Source organism: Rhinopithecus roxellana, chromosome 3, assembly GCF_007565055.1.
Source record: "Rhinopithecus roxellana isolate Shanxi Qingling chromosome 3, ASM756505v1, whole genome shotgun sequence".
NCBI lineage: Eukaryota > Metazoa > Chordata > Mammalia > Primates > Cercopithecidae > Rhinopithecus > Rhinopithecus roxellana.
In genome coordinates this window covers 87,368,982-87,386,496 of record NC_044551.1, presented here as the reverse complement: position 1 = coordinate 87,386,496, position 17,515 = coordinate 87,368,982, and the positions used below count along the sequence as shown (strand labels likewise).

The following is a 17,515-nucleotide window of genomic DNA, read 5'->3' as shown; positions in this document are numbered from 1 at the left end:
AGCCATATATTATAAAGCGTTATCATTTTCATATATTTCTGGAACCAATTAGCTAAAAGTTTTGTTAAGAATTTTAGTGTGTGATTTTACTTTTATAATGTCTTTGTCTGATCTTAGTGCCAGTGTCGTGCTAGTTTCATAAAATTAGTTGGAAAGTTTTTACCTCTGCTCTGTGTTTTCGGAAGAGTTTGTGTAGGGTTGGTATTACATTTTCTTTTAATGTTTGAAATAATTCACCATGTAGCCATATGAACATGGATTCCTTTATAAGCAGGTTTCTCATATACATTCCACTTCTAAAATCATTATAGGGGTGTTATGCGATCTATTTTTTTCTTAAATGATTTTTAGGATTTTGTGGTGTTCAAGAAATTTGTCCGCTTAATATCAGACGCCAAATTTACTGGTATACATGTACTTTCCTAATACGTTTTTATTTTTCTGTAGGATTTATAACTAAGTACTCACTTTCATTTCTCTTATTGTTGATGTGTTTCCTTTCTTTTATCTGTCTTTCCAGCTTGTCCCAAGGTTTATCAAAACCGTGTTGATCTTTTGAAGGGATCAAATTAAATTCTTTGAGTTTTTAAAATTTTAGGCATTTTCTCTTGTATTGATTTCTGCTCTTATTTCTATTATTTTCTTTCTTCTGCTACTTCTACTTGAGTTTCATTTGCTCTTTAAAAAATATTTGTCTTTTGGGTAGAAGCCAAAATCATTGATTTTGACATTTCTTATTTTCTAATATAAGTATGTGATGCTATCAGAGTATCTCTTTTCATGGCTTCATCTATGTCTCAGATACTTTGATATGTTTCTTTTTCATTTTTGGTCAGTTTAAAATATTTTCCAATGTTTCTTGTGATTTATTCTCTGATCCATATTTATATTATTGTGCATTATTTAATTTCCAATTATTTGTGGATTTTTCCGGATATCTTCTTGTTATTCATATCCAATTTAATTGCGTTGTGGTTAGAGGACTTCTGCTTTATGTCAGTCCTCTTAGGTTTACAGATATTTTAAAATATAGATATTTTAATGTACATATTATATATAATATATAATAAAATACAAATTTATAAATACATATATAATAAAATGTGAATATATACAATGATATATATTTTAAGTGCATTCCTTGTGGCTACTTACATTTTCATCTTCATTACAAAAAAAAATCTGAAATTTTTTGCTTTTTGTGACATTACAGGCATTTATATTTAATGTAATTATTGATATTGTTGGATTTAAATATGTCATATTACAAATCATCTTTTTGAGTCCAGGGGAGGTGTCTCACACCTATAATCCTAGAACTTTGGGAGGCTCAGGCAGGCAGATCACCTGATGTCAGGAGTTCGAGACCAGCCTGACCAACATGGTGAAACCCTGTCTCTACTAAAAACACAAAAAATTAACTAGGTGTGGCGGCATATGACTGTAATCCCAGCTACTCAGGAGGCTGAGGCATGACAATCATTTGAACCCGGGAGATGGAAGTTGCAGTGAACAGTGATTGCGCCACTGCATTTCAGCCTGGGCAACAAAGTGAGAGCCGTCTCAAGAGAAGAAAAAGAGAAAAAAAATCTAAATTATCTTTTTTCATCCTACCCGTTATTCGTTCCTCTTTTTCCTATTTGTCTTCTTTTGCATTGATTATTATTTTTTGATTCCATTTTGTTTCTACTAATATCACACATCTTTATAAGGAATACATCACCTTACAATAGTATACTTACAGCTTCCATCCCTTGTGCTGTTTTTGTCACATGTTTTAATTCTACAAATGTTATAGAATTCATAAGATCTTGTGGATTTGTTTTGTATGAAACCGTGAATTGTCTTTTGAATTTATTAAAATATACAAAGGAGCACTTTATATATCTGTCTATATGTTGATCACTTCTGGTGCTCTTCATTACTTTACATAGATCCAAATTTCTATCTGGAACCGTTTTTTCTTCTGTCTAAATAATTTTAGCATTTTTTTCTTGTGGATGTCTCCTGTTCATAAATTCTCCAGGTTCTGCTTCTGTATTAAATCTTCATATCTCTTTTATTTATAAGAGACATCCGTGCTAGATTTTAAAAAGTTGGATTTTTTTTCTTTCTTTTATTTTCTGTTCTCTTTTTTCTTTCCTTTCCCCTTTCTTCCTTCTTTCCTCCTCTTTTCTTTTTCTTTCTGTCTTTCTCTTCCTTTGCTTCCTTTTTTCTTCTTTCTTTCCGTACTAAAGGATGTCTCTACTATCTCTGACATGCTCTGTTTCTGAAGAAAATCCTGTGTATTTTCTTGTTTGTCCCTCCTTGTATAATGTGTCTTCTTTCCTCTGTTTTTAAGATTTTCTTCCTATTACTGATAGCAGAATTTTGATTCTGATGTCTTGCTTTTTTATAGTTTTAATCTTAGGATTTATAAAATGTGTTGAATCAGTGATTTATAGTTTGCCTCAAATTTGTAATATTTTGGCCATTATATTTTCACATATTTTTTCTTAATTTCTTCCTTTTTTTCTGAGATTTCAATTGTAGGTATGTTAGACTGTTTGATATTGTCCCACAGATTATCAATACTATTTGCATTTTATTTCAATCTTTTTTATTTCTTTGCTTCACATTTAATAGTTTCTGTTGCTGTGTCTTCAAGTTTATGATCATTTCTTCTGCGATGTACATTTTGCTGATATTTCAATCTAGTGTATTTTAAATTCAGACTTCCCACTGTCTATGGAAATTTCATGTGCCTTTTAGAGAACTTTTATTACTCTCTTTCATGTCTCTGTTCTCCTTAATTTTTGTGATCATCTGAAGTATTTTTTGCATCTGTTTTAATGTCCTTTTTCTTCTAGTTCCATCGTATCTGTCATTTCTCAGTAGTTTTTGTGAATTAACTGTTATCCTAGTTAGTAGTCATGTTTGTCTCATTCTTTGTATGTCTGACAATTACTTATTGAGTGCCAAATGTTTTTTTTTTTTTAGTTGATGTATTTTGTTGTATTCCTTTAGATATTGTTGCATTTGCTTCTGATGCACAGTTCAGTTATTTGAGTCTGTTGGATCTTTTTGAGGCTTTGTTAAAGTGCTGTCAAGGTTTGCCTAGAGAAACTTTTGTTCTAATACTAAGTTAGTTTTAGTGCTAGATGATAACTTACGAGAAGTCTATTCAGGTACCCTTTCCATTATAACCTTCCATTATAACCTATGCTGGTGAAAACACAAGCAGTTTTCAGCCCTGAGTAAACTCTAAAAATGGTTTCACTGACTCTTTTTCAATTAATACCAAATGTATGCAGGTTTCTCTTTACCCTGGTTCCTCTGCACTGGCTTGGGCTGCATTGACCCCAGGGAAGAAAAGAGACAGTGCACGTTGAGTCACCTAGCAAGGACTCTTTGGTCTCTGGAATGAAGTTATCTTACCCTTGGTGCATTCACAGTTCTCAAGTATCTTTACAGAATGATTTTCCCATTTATCTTGTTATTTTTAGTTCTTACAGTGAAATGTTAGCTTTCGTGACATAATAGAGTCAACCTTGAAAAGCGGAACATTTCTTACAGACCCAAGTCTGTAGGGAAAACAAATGTATTAAATCCATGGATGCATCTCTATTAAATGTGCCATACTCAACAAGGTAGATTGTTTGTTAATTCTTGCAAAAGAACAGAGCTCATGAGGTGGCCACATATAAACTTGAAGGAGTCAAAGGTTCTACCTGTTAAAATATTAGAGTATACTGAAACATTAAGAATCTTCCCTCCAACTCTCAACCCAGCATCCCTGCACCTTGTCATTCACTTTGTGGGGTGGGTTCAGGTCAATGTGGAAATTGACCAGAAATGTTCAAAAGAGCATAATACTTGGAAGAGATATAGAATTCTATAAGTATTCAAGTAAAGGAAGAGGGGAAAAGCTTTATGAATAAATGAACTTGGGATACATTTGAGATAAGTAAAATACATGAATCAGGTGAGGAAACTGTACTTTAGATGGAAGAAACAGAATGAGCAAAGCCATGGAGTCAAATGATAAGAAAGAAGATTTGGGCAGCGAAATGGAGATAAATTAAGACTTTTAGAGAAGCAAATTGTTATTCCTTTAGGAAAGGCCTTGGTGGCTGAAGGGAAGCATGAGCAGTTCTTTACTGGCAGATTTAAATGCAATGCTCTGAGGCGGAAACCATATGTAGGTTTGTGTATTACTAAATTCGTGGTGGAGTTTCAATTTATACAGATTAGTTCGATTTTAAACTCAGTGTGGTAGGTAAAATTGTGCACTGCTAAAACTACCTTTTAATAATCTCTTCATTACTCCATTAAATATGATATATAGAAATACTGTCTCTTAAAAAACTCCAACATCACCAATTTTATTCCAGCCCTGGAATAGATTTCCATATTTGAGAACAAGGTAAAGTCATTGGCTTACGGACAGGAGCCATATTATATAGAAAGTTCATATCTGTAATAAGCAGAGTAACTCGCTGTCAGCACTGAGGGAATTTAGTAGAGTTCACACATGTTAATTGCATGTAAGTTGTGGCTCCATTGGGATCTCATTAGGATGGATTGTAGTGGAAGATGCTGCAGGTAGTGTGATGACTGGGGAGGCTTTCTGACTTCCAGGGGAAGAGCACCTAAAATTTCACTTGTGGCCCATTTTGAAAGACTTGACAAGTTATTTGGTTTGAGTGCTGAGAATGTCAATGGTGAGAAGAGGCAAAAAAAAAAAAAAAAAAAAAAAATGACTTGCATGAGGGGAAGGCGACAGAGCATTCACTAGAATAGGAGGCTCAGTCATACAGCTGCTTTATGTGCAGTGAGGGGAGGGGCGTTGTGTTGAAGATGTTATGGCCTATCCGGTTAGTGATGCTTGGTGGACAGAAAATACAGGGCTGGACATAGGAATGGCTAGATCTCCAGACTGACAGCTGTCTGCACATGTCATGTTTGAAACTATGGCTTTGAGTAAGATTATATGGACTTAGCCAGAGATTAATAAATGGATTTATAGTTCAGAAAAGCCTTGGCATACTGGTCAGCATTACTTTTCCCTAGTAGGGTCTTCTAAATTTCATTACGTAGATCTTGGAAGATACGACCCAAGCCATAATCTCATCTCATGCAGCAGTAGCTCTTGATCTGTTTGCCCTCAGTGGGTGCTCAGGTAGGGAGTAGTTGTGATTTGCTGACCCTGATCTTACATGGCCTTCGTCACCCAGAGAGCTCCGCTGTGTCCCTGGAATGCGTACATCAGCATGTGGCCAAGGCCATCTCATAGGGCTGGAGACAAGTATTCATTCATTCATCAGACAAAAACTGATCACCTTGAAGACACCAGCCACATTCTGAAGTATCAGACCCGAGAGACTGATCAGCTTTCAACTTCAGCAAAAGGTGTTTGAGTTTGGCCCCTCTGGAAGACAAGTCATAATTCTGATTTTATTTAACTAGAATGGTAGAGAGAATAATGTGACATTTTATTTGCACAGTGAGTACTTTCCAATATCCCGTTGTATATGTAGTGTATAATTCACTAAGATCCTAGTCACGCTTTTCCTAATTATTTATTTTTTGGGGGGAAAAGTTATACAATTCATTTTTATAACATTTTAATGTGAAACTAACACCATATTGTGAGCAAGATGTCATGGTTTACATAATTCCCTTGGATTTATTGCTTGCGGTTCTATGTATTAATCATAACAATATCACACATTAGAAATTGCTTCTCTACCTTGCCCATTATATTTATAGAGAGGGTCATAATTACCAAAGTATTCATTTTCAAAGTCTCTTGGTTTGCCTCCAGTCTCATTTATTACGGTTGCATTATTTCTGTAATGCTGTTTATTAGTTGGTGCCAATCAATATCATAATACATTTGCTGTGTTGCAGCCAAGTCATATAATAGATATAAAATTCTGTGAGTCACATCTTTTACTACCCTGTCAGTTGCCTGAGAATGAAACTAATTGAAAAATTTCTCCGTATGCATTTAAAAGAGGTGTATATTTACTGTGACATGGGCAGAGACACAGCTCAGATTTAGAAGAGAGAATGCCGCTAACATATAGCAGGCCTCATTTTTCTCACTGGTAAAATCAGGTTCGCCTATCTCAGGGTTTGTTAATCTAAGGTTTGCAGAGCCCGAATTTCCTTGGAGCCTTAGGGGAGGTTCTGAGAACTTGGGACCCCTCTCCTCTGATGCCAACAAGAGCAGCTACACTTTTGTTTCATGTTTTGTATATGTGGATATAAGGATCCATGCATAGTTTTGTTTGAATAAAAGTTTCCATGGGTCTAATATTATATGATTTCATGAAGCAAAATACTTAGATTCCTATGGAAGTGACAGAAATAATAGACCATGAGCCCGTGGAGCTCTTTGTGTGAATGCCTGGATATTTGGAGGCGCCTGAGGATGAGTGCAGGAAGGGGAATCTCGTTAAAATGAAGGAAGCTCACCTTCACGCATGTACTGAGCATTGCTTCCTGGGGAAATACGTGTTGAGACGATGTCCCTAGTGTCAAGGGTGGGGATACTGACAATGTTGACATTGGGGACATTATCTCAACAGGTTGTATTAAGGGAAAGGTTCAGGGCAATTGAGGCAGGCACTCCAGACTGGGCCATGCTAGAAGGTTACCAAGGCACCAACCCTCTGGCTCACCGTCTTCTGGAAGTCACAGTGGCTAACTTACATTCACATTGGTTTCTACCCTACCACAGCCTGCAGAATTTTGTGTCCATAATTTTTATTTTATATTTCTTGAATAATATCCACGAAAATATACCCAGGAAAGAAACATGAAAGGGATGTGGAGTGATAGGAATGGAGCTGATAGGAGCTAACCACACTCAAGAGGACTTGGCGGCTCAGGTTCCCATAGGTAGGTGATACACACCTGGGCGGATGTTGTAACAGCAATCTTTCAGAGCTGTGAGGTCAAGGTATGTCCAGACAGGATGGAATATTCCACATTCGTCCTGAAGCTGAAAATGTGGCTGTGTATGTGCAGCTAATATATCATGAAAGAGTGTGACCATAGTCCGAATGGTCTATGGAGTATGGAGATGTGAGTTCTGCAGGGGTGTTATATTGATCTACATCAGTCGAGCAAAAGTAGGAGATATTCTTTCTGAATGCAGGTAGGTGTGTTGCACTGATTTTCAGGCTCCTTGAAACTATTAGTAGTGACCCTTTCCCAAGGCCACCATACTACACAACTCTGAGAAGCACCAGGCACATGGAAAACAAGAGGAAAGGTAACTCCTGAAGCTGGGTGGTGTGGCAGCCCTGAATCCTAATATTAAGTGACCATCTTCCAGCTGTCTTTGGCCACCTCTGTCTAGACAACTCAAGGGCGCATCAGTAATCTACATTTTCCTAACCGAGCACACTCCTTACTTCCCTATCCTCGCTTCCCTCTGACCCCCAGTCCCCTGTATGGTCTTCATCTTGATGGTGAAGTGTTGTCACCCCTTGGTCACCTCCATTGCGTTTGCTTTCTTATTCCCTAAGCTCAGTCAGCTACACGGCCAAGTGACACATCCTTCCCTTTTGCTCTGTCAAGCTTCTGTAACTGGCATCCTTAACCTTTGGGACCTCGTAGAGTATTCTCAGCTGAGAAGCTCTCTGACAGCTTCCTCTGGCTTGGGGGCTGTCCTCCTTTAGGTGAGAGCTGGGTAGAACATCATCCCTGTCAGCTTCTCAGAACTCGGTGTTGATTGCGGACCTTCATTCTTTCTTTCCTAGTGCACACAGGATAAAATACAGACAGCTTCGTGCAAGGTATTTCACTTTAGGATCCCCAAATGCTTACAAAGTTGCCTCCTGCTTATTTCTGTGCAAGGACCCCATGCTTGTGACTCAAGGCCATGCTCCTTTCCTTCATGATTTTGCATTCATTTTTCCACTGTTCTCTGGAAAGTGTTCTCCCATCTCCCATCAAAGTTCTCACCATCAGTTCTACTATACGTGGGTACCTGGGCACCCTTCCTACAGTACCTCTGTGCCGCACAACTCAGACTTCCTATACTGAAAGTTGGGTTTGCCCTTTTCAGTCTGAAAACACAGCCAGTTGTCATGTTTTTCCTTTTCGGAGCTGAAAACATAGGCAGGCAGACTCAATTACCATAGGTTGGAGGTTGAATCAACCCATAGCATTTCAAGCTTCTGCTGGAGAATCCTGAGTTATCCTTCTGAGGAAAATTACAAAATGAAAGGTTTTTTTAAATTGACATTTTATGACTTCAAGAACAGAGTGAGCAAATGCAATGTTAAGGAGTTGGGTATATATAGCTATTTAGGGCTTGTCTTTTTAAATAAAATTTAAGAAACACGAAGCTTCCAAAGGTAGTCAACTGTTACCCAGACTGTCTTACTTCATCTCTGAGTACTATAACCTTCCACTTGAAGGCATGTGATGGTCACAGTGATTGGGCAATACTGTGTATCGATTATTTCATATAATGTGTTTATTTGTAAGAAATGGAACTTGCTTGCTAATGTCGTATATGAACTCAGCAGCCTTCTGCTAATATAGTTCTAAGCAGTAGACAATATATTGCTAAGTTTATATGTTAAATATTATAAAGGTGACAGATTCCTTTGCTGCTCTGAAAATGTGAGACTTTGATTTACCTTTCTCTTTTTGGGCATACTTTACCCAAAAATGTGACCCTAGCATATTCAACGCAAACAAACTGAAATCTATTATTTCTAGCATTTTCTCTAGACTGGAAGAAAAAATATACTTAATTTATAGGTTGCTTTTCTAATGAATTAATCTCAACAATAATCCAAATTTATCTGAAGCCCATTTTCTCTTTATTCAGTATCATTTTGTTGTTGCTGTTTTTTCTTTTTCTTTTCTTTTCTTTTTTTTTTTTTTTTTTTTTTTTTTTTTGAGATGGAATCTCTTGTTGCCCAGCCTGGAGTGCAATGGTGCAACCTCAGCTCGCTGCAATCTCTCCCTCTCAGGCTCAAGCGATTGTCCTGCCTCAGCTTCCCCAGTAGCTGGGATTACAGGCACACATCACCACACCCGGCTAATTTTTTTAAATGTATTTTTAATACAGACAGGGTTTCACCATGTTGTCCAGGCTGGTCTCGAGCTCCTGACCTCAGGTGATCCACCCGCCTCTGCTTCCCAAAGTGCTGCGATTATAGGTGTGAACTACCACATCTGGCCTGTTTTTGTTTGTTTGGTTTTTGTTTTGCTTTTTTCTAACCAGTGTCTTTACATTTGGATCATTCACAGTGAAATTCTTCTTTCTTTTTTTTTCTTTCAGTAATGGCATCTCTAACCCTATTTCTCATGAACAGTTTCAGGAATAGCCTTCTCTCCTGTCTATCTAAAGACATGTGTTGAGTTTTCAACCTTTTGTTTCCAAATTGAGTCACCCTGTCTCCTTCCTATTTTTAATGCAAAACATCCTGTATCTATTTTTCAGGCTACTGCATGTGTCTCCCTCTTTTTGGCCTGTCTGTAGTGATGTTCTGTTAGCTTTGGGGTTGTGGAGTGTCTGTGTCTTCTCCACCTTAGTAGATCTCTCAGGGACGCTCCTTATAAAGTGTGGGCATGGGGTAGCTACCCTATGTGTGAATAAATTTTTAAAAATACTGTACCTAGTATGCAGACATGGCATTGACCACTTATTCCAAAGTCATGTGTATTAGCTTAGAAACTGTAAATTGTGTCAGATTGAACGTATGGTTGTCCGTTTGGCCAAATGTCCTCATTATCTGATGAGGACTTCTTGTCTTGGCATCTGGACGTTGGTGTCAGATGATGGTTTGGGAGCAGGCCTGTGCATGGTGGGATCCCTACATTCGACCACTGGATGCCAGTAGCATCTCCCTCTCCCAAAGGTGACCACTCAAAAGAAATATCTCCAGACATTGCAAGATGTCCCTGTGGGGGACTGTGTGTGGCAAAATCATTCCTGGCTGAGAAAACCATCCAAGAGTAGGTACTAATTAAGGACAGATGTCCAATGCCAACATAGAGAGAGAAGAACACGTAGAAATGAAAGGCATTTAGAGTCCAGCATATTAACGACAGTCAGAATTCATTAAATACATCACATTATTCTGAGGCAAAACATTCTTTTTGAGTGATTTTGGTATGTGTCTGCATAACAGCAGTTTCAAAGGAAAAGAGTTTTGCTTGAAGTGAGAATTTATCCAAAGGTGAAATAAGAGGATCACATCCAACATTCGTCCTAGAAATACTGAGAATTCTTTTGCTCTTGACAGTAGAGGGAGGACTTTTTTTACCTTCATTTAAAATTTTTTTTTCACTTTTGGTCCATCAGGAATATCTCAGATTCAGAATAAAGTATTGGTATTCCACAGAAGACAAGGAAAAAGGCCCAATGCCCCAGCTCTTGGTTGCAAATATTGTGCAGAAAGATTTCCCTGAGTGCCAAGAAAGGGAAATCTTTTCCTTTTTAGCAAAAAGTGTAAAAACCTCAGTTAACTCACAGAAATAAAAAGGACACAGGGACTTGCCTGTCAATCAAAAACAGTTGCAAGAAATCAGGGATCTGTTGGCAGAACCAGTTTTAAATAACTCACTCTCTCCACTTGGCTCAGCCTTGTTCCCCTGAAAACAGAAGCCTGGCCAGGTTGTTAGTGCCAGGCAGAAAGGACGGCACCCAGCTCCCCAGAAGGGCGCTTGTGGTTCCCTGCACACAGCTGGTGATGCCCAGGGTTGCAGGGCATTGCTGGACCCACACAGGCACCCATGGTACTTTCAATCTTCCTGCTTTTTGATGTCCACCTTTCTTCTAATCCTATACAAGGGGCAGAAAACCTGTTCTCGAGCTGGTTTTGTTCAGATTCTGGGCTAAGGAAAAAATCATTGTACATACAGGCTGAGTAAGGTGGAAGGGAATTTTGAAATAAAGTGAAGTTTTGAGTGTTTAAAGCTGTCACTGCTGGTCCTGGACACATGCCGTGAAGTGGACAAACCTTTCCATCCATGAGTGGCAGCTCTCAGCTCTGTCCTTAAACCATGTTGTTGGCCTCCATCCTAATGGATATTGTGAAGCATTTTTCCCACGTAAAGGAGACTGTATTTATCATTTAGAAAGCAGAGCAACCTGGAGCCTAGTGAGCCTTTCTCCGCTTCATCAGATACCCTTGATTTCACTTCCTCTGCTTTAGAACATTAATTACATGGCCCTCAGCGTAGGGAGGGTTTGTAACCAAGATTCCTTTCTTGCCTATAAGCCGCAGAATAGAGTCTCATCCACCAGAGATGGAGCCATGGAGAAGGCACAGCTGTGCCCTTCCAGAGCCTTTCCCGATATGGACTTGCTGGTTATCTTCACGATGTTCTAAGATGCTGACCCCAGAGGGGCCGCCCAGAGTTCGGATCTCAAGGAAAACTCTGAATATTCTTCAGTCTCTCACACCTGGCAAAGCACAGGGAACCAAGCTCGCCTCCAGTTTGACCACCAAATATCTTGGAGTCTCCAGCAAGACTATGCACTTCAGTTTCTTTGCCCATGCAGCATGGGGGAAGGTGACCCCCTTCCTCCCACGTGGACACTTTAGTGATGATCAAATTCAGCAACATGTGCTTGTATGAAGTATGAAAGTCAGCCCTGAGCCATAATAGCCTCCCCCAAAGTAGTCACAGAGCTATCAAAATTCAGTGTTAGAAAAGCAAATCAAGCAAGCTGAACTCAAAGTTGTCCACCAGGAGATTCTAGAAAAGGATGGGCTTTCCTGGGCTGAGCCTCTGACTTGCCTTTATTCAAACATCATTCAGCAAACACTGATGACCCTATCCTGTGGAGTGTGGGGGTCAGGGGAGCGATCCGAAAGACACAGCATCCTACCAACCATCAAAACACTGCGTGCATTCCCGTGGGGCCCCAGCAGAGCAAAGCCAGCTCACTGACGGGCATAACCCAGCCCAGAGAGACGTCCAGGTGGCAGAGGGAAGGCTGCACTTGACTCTCCTTTGCCAACTAAGGATTTTTCCAAAGGGTTTAAACCCATCGCCTTCTCATTTGAGCGGGCTCCTTTGTGGCATGTGGAAGGCACCTCCGAGTGCTTGCTCAGGAGGAAGGGGAGCTTGACAGCCTTCCTTGTGTCACAGGCCTCCAGACTGACAAAGTCTGCAACGGGCACAGGCAGGGCCCTGACCAAGGCTCCAGAACTGATGTTTCCTGGACGTGGCAAAGGTGCTGGCAGTCAGGAAAGAGTACCAGTGTGTTGGTGCTCGGAAGCAGTTCCTGAAGATCTGTCTTTGGCTGTCCCCAGCACACCTCCTGACACTGGGAATCTCCACACACCTGAGCCAGCTGCTGCCTTCCAGAGCCCACCAGTTCAGGAGGCCCAATTCTCCTTTAAGAATAGTCTTCGGTGCACAGGAGTCTCCCCCAGTACGTGGTCCATGGGTCAGAAATTACGTTTCTCCCTCCACAGCGGCGGTGTGCTCGTTCACCCGCAGATTCGCTCACCTGGCAACCCTCCCTCCCCCTGGCTGACTGGCTGTGGCTGGTGGCTGCTCCAAGGAGCCGCAGCACTGTTCCCGCTGTGCTGTAAGCCCGCATGCCCCACCGCAGGACGCTCTGGTGGAGACACCACATTCTGGCTCCACGTTACACCGTGTGGCTTTCAGAGCTGCTAAGGCCTCTCTTCTAGAAGGCGCCATTGCACGCCCCCTCTCAAGTCTCCTCCCATCCTGCCAGGGGCTGGCAGGGGCCCTGCGTGTCTGGACAGCACTCCAGCACCGGATTGCCCTTCCGCATCTGACAACAATGCTCTGTGTGTTAGAAACCCAGCTTTTCTGTAGCCTCTGGGTACGGGCGACGGTAATTGCCAAGTCACAGAGGGAGTTGCCACAGAGCTGGAGGTGAGGCGTCTGACCCGGAGTCTCCTTGTGTGAGTGTGGACGTAGGAGGAGAAATCGGGTCCCTGAATTGGATTATCTTCCTAGAATAAACATTCCTGTTAAGTTCTTCTCTCCGTCATTCTCCTGCCTGGGGCTAGCCCCTTTCTGTCCTCTGAAATTGCTTCCCGTGTCTCCCACTTTTACTCTGTCTTGAATAGGAAAAAGAATACAACAGGAATAGACTGGGTGTGTGCCTTATGCTGGCTTTGTTTGTAGTCTTAATTTTTCAGATCTTTGCTGTAGGTGCTGTAATGGCAAAGGCAAGCACTGCCTTCAATGGATAACTATTATTAATTTAAAATCTACATGCTAAATGTGAGCGAGGAGAAGCCCAGGTCATTATCAAGATTCTAACACACACAGAAAAATGAGTTGGGCACCTGCCGGTTATAAATCCTCTCCTCTAGGAGATATTTGCAGCTGGCTAAGATGATCCTGATGTAATGGAAGCATTTAATGTAGAAAATGTTGTTCTATTTCTCTTCTTGATAGCACCAGACAACCAGGGCGTTGAGGTGGGGGAGAAGAGCCAGAGAGGAAGGCTGCCCAAGAAAAGCAATATGTTTGCTACACTGATCAATAAGAAGATTAACTTACCCAAGTAGAAGATGTATCAATCTTATTATTGATCAGTTTAGCACACATATTGGTGTGCTGGTGTAGGATTACAGAGCTGTCTGGGCAGCGCTTCATCAGGTCCTGAGTAGATGGCAATTCCTGGTGGCAACCGTGGGACCTCATGCTTGTGGTGCACACATCAATAGCAAAGGTCACCTGCCTTCTCTTCCCATTCAAGATGATCTCTGGAGAAGGGGACTGAGGGAGAGTGAGGTGGGATTGTGTCAGTGGCAGCATGTACTGGATTCAAGGTTAATCAGCAAGCTCTTGTTTAGTGAGGGACTCCCGGGACCCATATTCAAAAATGATAATAATAATGCAAGCTTCTATGTGTTGAGTATTTGCTAAGAGCTCAGAGAAAATCATTTTAAGCATCCATATTTGTGACTCAGCGGTGATCATTGAATATACCCTATACCTGAGTGCTGAGAAGTAGACTAATGTTTATTTTCAGAAATAGCAAAAAAAAAAAAAAAAAAAAAAAAAAAAGCTGGCAGGTTTTAGTCTTTAGAACTACCTATGATTTAAATATCTTTGGACAAATAGCAAATACTGTATTTTGAATTACAGATATGAAATAATTAAGAGGTTTTTGAGGTGATATTTCATGTAACTTTTAAATTTATGTGTTCATTCAATAAATATTTACTGCATACAAAGTCTAAATCTTTTGGCTTGTGACAAGAGATCAATCCACTCTGTACTTCTAGTGCTACTCCACTTTGAGAAAGAGTGAATGGAGCAGAATGAGATGACATCATTCCTGGAGCTAAAGAACTTCTTTCCCCCACACTCAGCTACAACTCCAAGGAAAGGGCAAATCCTCAGATTAATTCTTCACAATTGTTATTATCTGCAACTTGAGTAATCATATTATAGAACTAAATTTCATTCCTAGTTAATTCTGCAATGGTTTGGCTCATTTCACCTCATTTCATAAAAGATAAATACTTGGCCCAAGATCCTTTGCTTCTTGTTTCCCTTCAAAACCTTAGAACTGAAGCTCATTCCGGAGGGACCCGGATACCATCCCATCCTAAGGTATTACAGACAGGATGAACACACTGTGGTTCTTGCAGGGGGGAAATTGTGCTTACATACAAGGAAGACGAAGGTTGCCTCTTTCTCTGAGGAACTCTTGATCCCTCTGGGGAATTCCCTTGGACATCCAGGGGAAAAGAGTCCAGGGCTGCCGTGTGTGTTAGTGGCTGATGTCTACCGTGTTAGTGTGAGTGTGTGTTAGTGGGTGATGTCCACTGTGCTAGCGTGAGTTTTAGGGGTGGTGTTGCGGAGGCCTCACCAGGTGAGGACAGAAGACAGGGGCCTGTGAGCGTGACTTTTTTATCTGGTATAATTTTATATGCTTAGGCAGAGAAAGTGAGAGGATCGCCTACTAGTTAATTCATCCAAAAATATTTCTTGGATGCTAAATATTTTGCCAGGAATTGAGAGTGAAAGATGAAAATAGTTGTTCACTGCCTTCAAAAAAAAAAAAAAAAAAAAAAAAAAAAAAAAAAAAAACAGTCTAGAAGGGAAGGAGACCCGGGTGGCCATGTGCATTTAGGGGGGCGTCTTAGGGCATGGTGCTTCTTTCTGTCTGGGTGCAGGGGCCATCGAGCACTCACCTTGTGACAGTCTTCCTAGTGGGAAAGATTATTTCAGTGACCTCCATTAGTTGTGTCAAAGCAAGGCAGAAATCATCCTTGTTCTAGGAAAAGGGAACAAACAAATCCACCTCGTGATGTGTCTGGTTTATGCTCCGAGCATCAACCAGAGCTTTCTGGTTGTCAGAGTGCCCCCAGATGAATTGCTCTCTGGGAGACTCCCTACTTTGCTTTTTCCAGAGGTGGCGAGAGATAGATTGGGCAATGGCTTGTCACCAGGCACAGTAAGCATGGATTGGTTACCTAAGAAGAGTCACCTGTATGGATCCTTCTAAACCTAAGGGATTATAAGTCTGTTAAGTGATCAGTGAACAAAAGGTAAAATTGCATTCAAAAGTGTGTTTACCTTGTGGGTAACTAATGAAGCAGTGAAATCAATGGCTCCACAAAAGCCAAAGGTTTAGAAACAAGATCTCCAAAGCCGCTCCTCAATGAGATACCTGGACCTAACTAAACAAAATGTTTGTCTGCAGCTCAAAAGATTTATTTCTGTCATTCCTAAACAGTGAGACATCTCCTAACCTGCCGACAATCACTCTCCTGCTGTCAGCTGCCTCTCCAGGCTGTGAGGACGTCATCGCTGAACTGCCTCTCCTCTTACACTCCATTCCCCTTTGGGGTCAACATCACACGTTTCTAGAATAGCTAACCGTGTTGAAGAGGATAGCTTTTGACCACAGAACTGAGTTTTTCTCTTTGCACAGAGTTAATTGGCCATAAGGGGCCTGAGTCTCTATCTTGCTCTCATTAGCACCAAATTTTAACTAAATGGCCCAGCTGACCCATGTCCAGAGCCAACTTCCTCATCAAATGGTAAGATGAAAGTCCTCTGTGGCACTTGTCATTCATTAGCATTTACATGGTGATGGCTGAGGCTCTAGAGGTTGTGGGTCTGAGGGGAACACACTGGAAAACTTCTGAAGTTCCTTCAAATTTGGCATCCTGCATTTTTATGGCATGCCTGGGACGCCTGAATGGGACATTATATGGCAAGTAAGAAATAAACAATTGGAAGCCGTTTGCCTGAGACAGTGCCCGGGTGAGAGTGTGCCCCAGCTCCAGGAAACCAAGCTGAGGGAGGATAGTTAACGCTGGCCTCACACAGCCTGCTTAGGCTCAGGATGATTCATTTTCGGCCAATATTGTGGGCAGCCTGGATATGTCTAAAGAGCGTGAGGCCTGCAGGATGCCAAGTGAAGTTTGCTGAATGTATTTGGAGGGATTGGCCATGGGATGCAAAGGTCCTTCATTCTTGTATTCATTTATTCCTTCACTGGCTCACCACTTCCTGGGCACAGGTGATGTGTAGAGGGTGAGCCGGGGCAGGGATGTGCAGGTGGGGGCCCGGGTTTCTGGGAGCCTGATCTCAAGGCATAGCTATTGAGGGACGGTGTTGGGATCTCTGCGTTCTTCATCCCCTGTACAGTGTGTCTGGATGTCCTCAGCATTGTGATCCACATTGGCTCCTGGGAGTCTCTCCTGTGGACATAATTTCCAGGACTCTCCCTGCCTCATTGGTATAGTACCGAGAACACAGATGGACACATCACGAGTGCTGAAGGGAGAGAAGGCTGGCAGTGGTTCTCACCACACTCTGACTGGCTGTACTCGAGATAGCAAAGGCATGGGAATTAAGTTGTGACATATCTGTAAGTGTTCTCTGTCTGGAAAGAGAATAAATGGTAGAATTATAAACACTCGAAGGGGGCTGATGGACTGCCTTAGCCTGAGCTCTTTGGAGCGAGGCATGCAGTGGTTTGCAGGCAAGAGCTGGGGAGGTGTCTTCGTGAAGAGGCAGGGTTGAGCAGGAGAAGAAGCTGGCGTTGAATGCAGCTGCAGCTGAGGCCTCGGCGATCCTGGAGCTTCGATGATCCTCGGGCTTGACTGGAGGTTGTCATCAAGCCAGTGGCTATCCCCTGAGAAGGGGTGTGAACTTAGGCAAGTCAATTCTGTGAGCTTTTAGCAGGGAATATTTTCAACATCTGGGGGATGCTGCCTCGACCCTGAGGTGGGGATCCAGGTAGAGAACCCCCATGTTCACCACAAGGATCACCCAGTCTAATACTCCATCCCCTCACGAGCCCCTGCTGTCATGCTTCTGACAGATGGTCACCGGTTTCTGTTGGAAACTTCCAGGAATGACGGTCCTGCCTCCATGCAAATGAGTCTATTCTGTTTTAGCCGAATTATCAAGCTATCAGACATGTCTTTCTTTTATTGAGCTAAATATGTCTTTCTGCAATTTCCACCCTTCACTGACACAGGTACAAGAGGATAAGACATCCGCTGGCCCTACCTGTGGTAGAATAAGTTCATTTCTC

The 17,515-nt window shown here is 41.5% G+C and overlaps 1 long non-coding RNA gene across 1 annotated transcript; it reads right to left on the bottom strand.

Annotated features, from left to right (window-relative positions):
- Positions 1-7,407: 7,407 nt before the first annotated feature.
- LOC115896412 lies at positions 7,408-16,123 on the bottom strand. The gene is made up of 3 exons (XR_004056283.1): positions 15,977-16,123; positions 15,156-15,238; positions 7,408-7,750 (listed from the first exon to the last, which is right to left on the bottom strand). It is a non-coding gene; the product is annotated as an uncharacterized LOC115896412 (long non-coding RNA).
- Positions 16,124-17,515: the final 1,392 nt, after the last annotated feature.